Genomic DNA, 3,615 nt, shown 5'->3' on the forward strand with positions numbered 1-3,615 from the left:
CGTCGGGGGTTTGCGGCCCGTCGGGCTTGGCAGCGGCACGTTTCCCGCAGAGCTTGGTGCCTACGCGGCTCTCCCATTTCCCGGAGCGGAGAAACTGAGGCACGGAGGGTGCAGGCGACTGGCTGTGCCCCAAGGTCACGTAGCGAGTCGTCTGAGGCATGGGGCCCGCGTCCTCGGGAGCGCCTGCCTCCGGGGCTGCGGGCCTGCTGGGGACAGTGTCGGCCCTGACCGCGGCCCCCCGGGGCTGGGGCGGGGACGGGGGAGGCGGACGGGGTGGGAGTGGGCGGGCGGGGTCGCAGGACGGCAGTGTCCTGTGGGGCAGGTGACTGTCCTAGCCCGGCGCCTTGCCCTCCCTTTAGGCCAAGACGGATGGGGTTTGAGGAGTGCGCTCCTAAGGCTTTTGCAGGCTGATGTTTCTCCTTAGTGGGCCGATCTTAAAACCCGTCTTAAAATCTCTCCGCAAACGTGCTGTTGGAGATGCAGTCGCCTTGCAGCTGGGAAGGATTACTGCTTGAAGTCAGTGCCTTTGAGCCTCAATTTCCTGTCGGGTATAGGAAGGGGTTTCTAAAAACATCTCCCGACTCTTGATAATAATAATAACAATAAAACTTCTTGGGAAAATAAGGTAAAATGGAGACTTAAAACTCGTACCCATGGGCTTAGGTCTCCAGGCCCTTGGATGGTACATTACCGTGATGAGCCACACTGGGGCACACAAGCAAATGACACAGCTTTCTTCTTAAGTCAGATGTGTTCGGTTATGTCTCTTTCTGCTAACATAGCCTGAATCCTGGGATCTCCATCCACTGATGAGACATGGAGGGGGTTTCAATACTATAAAATATGAGTCAGAAGGGTCCCACCCCAATGGTTCATGAATGTGTGCTTATGAGTTTTAGATATTATTTACAGCTCTGTTCCTCTCTTTGGCCATTTCTTTCAGCTTAGAGTAAGATCAAACCATAGGTTTACTGGGACCAATGAAATTATAGCAAGGAACTTTTATTTAGAGGAGTGGGAGAAGAGCTGCTCCTTTGGCCCCAAGTCCCTACATTGCTCCAATCCAGAAATGGAAAGGAGAGAGAAGGCCTGATTAATAGAGAGCAAGGAAATAGTCTTCCTTGAGCTCTGATTGGGCTGGTTGGTAAACATGGTTTGCTTTTCTGGCTTTATTTACTACACTGGAGGTTTTTTTTTTTTTCTTAAGGCATAGTCCTTGGTATAGATAACCCCTCTGTTACTCAAGGAAACTAATTTGGTCCCTGGAGGTTTTCCCCTTCTTCCCAGTAGTTGTAGGCAAATACCCTAATCTCCGTTTGAGGACCAGCCATAATGTGCCTATTGTATTGCATTAGGCTGTCACTCTCCCTGTGTCTGGCTGCCACCAGGAAGGGCTGCCCAGTCTTGCCTTCACCTGCTGAGAATGAGGAGTTCAGAGGTGGCTTAGTTCTTAATGAGCCTTCAGGTTTTAGGGGTCTTGAAAGTGTTTGCAAAATTTTGTGTATGTGCTTATGTGCATTTTTTGAGGGACAGAATCCATAACTTTCATTAGGTTTTCAAAAGAGTCTATGACTCCACCTTAAATGGAATGGATTTAAGGGCAGGGCCTTCTGCCTACCACGACTGAATCTCCAGTAGGTCTTTATTTAATCTCCAAGCCTCGTAATTTTAGAGGTAAAAGGGATGCAGAACTCAAACTGACCAGCACCTCAGTTGACAGATGAGGATCCAAGGCAACATATATTGTAGCCAGTCTGCTATGTGTCCTTGGGCAAGTTATTCAGCTTCTCTGAGCTTATGTCCTCATCTGCTAAATGTGGATAATATTGCTCGTACTGCCCACTTCATAGGGTTGTTGTGAGGATCAAATGAGAGAACACTTTAAAATGCTTCACACAGTTCCTGGCACATAATAGATGCTGAATAATTGTTACCTCTTACTCAACTAATTAGTTTTCATGTTCAGTTAGCGGCAGAGCTGTTGGTCCGTTCTATGTTAAAGACCTTTTGCCTAAACAGGGTCTTGAATCTTGAATTCTTGGCTTAAAAGCATGATGCTGTCTCAGTTAAGCCACCCAATAAATGAATGAATGAAAGCAAGCGGGCAAGCCATGGAGGATATAAAGTAAGTTTAGATGAATCTGTGATGGATGGCTAAAGGAACTTCATTCTTTCCCCAAGTAACCTTTCTTCTGTAATTTAACAATCTGCTATTCACTCACTGAGCTCATACTATGTGCCAGACTGGAGACCAGGGATATGCTAGTTTTTGAAAGGAAAAAATGGGATTTTCACTCACTTTAAAGATTAGTTGTATGTGAAGTATAGTGATTGGCCATTCAGCAAATTCACTGAGGAAAGATTAGGCAGACACGGACAAAAATTGTTATGGGAAAGATTCTATTCAGTTCGAATAAAGATATTGTCTGAATAGGTAAATACAGAACTGGCCACTCACAGAAGATCTCGGCCTCCCTCCCTGAGGATACCAGAATTCTCTCAGCATGAATGTGGCGAGGTGTGGAGCAGGGAAAGTGGGAATAACTGAAATCTCAAAAGGAATCTGAATCTTTATTTTGATTCTATTCTCCACCAGTCCTGAGACAAGTAGCAAAACTGGTTGACTTGAACTCTGCTCAATTCCTCCTCCTTTTCCACGTGAAGATCTCCATGGAGGAACCAGGACCACCAGAGTCCACATGCTGCAGCAGCTTGACTGTCTGTCAGCGGGACCCTGACTTCGAGGCGCGGCTGAGTTGTCAGGTCCTCAGCTGTCTGGGTATCTCTCTCTTCTCTCCCTGCTTATAGCAGAAGTCAGTTTGGAGGCCAAGAAGCTGATTCAGCCTGTACAGTAGGGGCTGGGTACATATAAATGCTTAGAAATTTTATTGATAAGTCAACAGTTCAAACTTTATCAAAGAGTCAGAGTCTGGAAAACTTAAAAAGATAATTTTGTGTCTTTATTCTTGGACACAAGTGAAGGACAGAACATGGGAAGTGTCCCAGGACAGTGGGGACTGGATGTCAAGTCCACCGTCGAGTCCCTGTAAGTCCATTGCAGCGCCAACCAGCCTGGGATCATTTCCACCTTGCTGGGAGTCTTGTGATAATCACAAGGCTTGGCATTTACAACATACTGCTCTATCAGTTCTCCAAGTCTTATGTTATTTAATGCTCAAACAACTCAGTGAAGTAGTAGGGGTGTAGATATTAGTATCCTCATTTTATGGATGAGGATGCTGAGAAGAGGGAGTTTGCATAACCGGCCTGGGGTGACACAGGCAGTAAGAGGTGTAGACAAGGCTGAGAGCCAGGAGTTCCAACTCAAGCCCAGTGCCCTTTCCCCTCCCCCACACTGTACTCATAGGTGATACCTGTGAAGTACGCGCTGTGAAAGGAGAGATGGTTCAATAAAAAATAGAAGGCAGCATCCAAACCCCAAATACACCGCTGTCGATTCCAACTTGTGGCGACCCCGCGAGACAGGTAGAACTGCCCCTTAGGGCTTCTAAGGCTGTAAATCTTCACGGAAGCAGACTGTCACATCTTTCTCCTGTGGAGTGGCTGGTGGATCTGAACCGCCGACGTTTTGGTTAACCACTGTGCCACCAGGGC

This window comes from Trichechus manatus, unplaced genomic scaffold (assembly GCF_000243295.1).
Source record: "Trichechus manatus latirostris isolate Lorelei unplaced genomic scaffold, TriManLat1.0 scaffold00093, whole genome shotgun sequence".
NCBI lineage: Eukaryota > Metazoa > Chordata > Mammalia > Sirenia > Trichechidae > Trichechus > Trichechus manatus.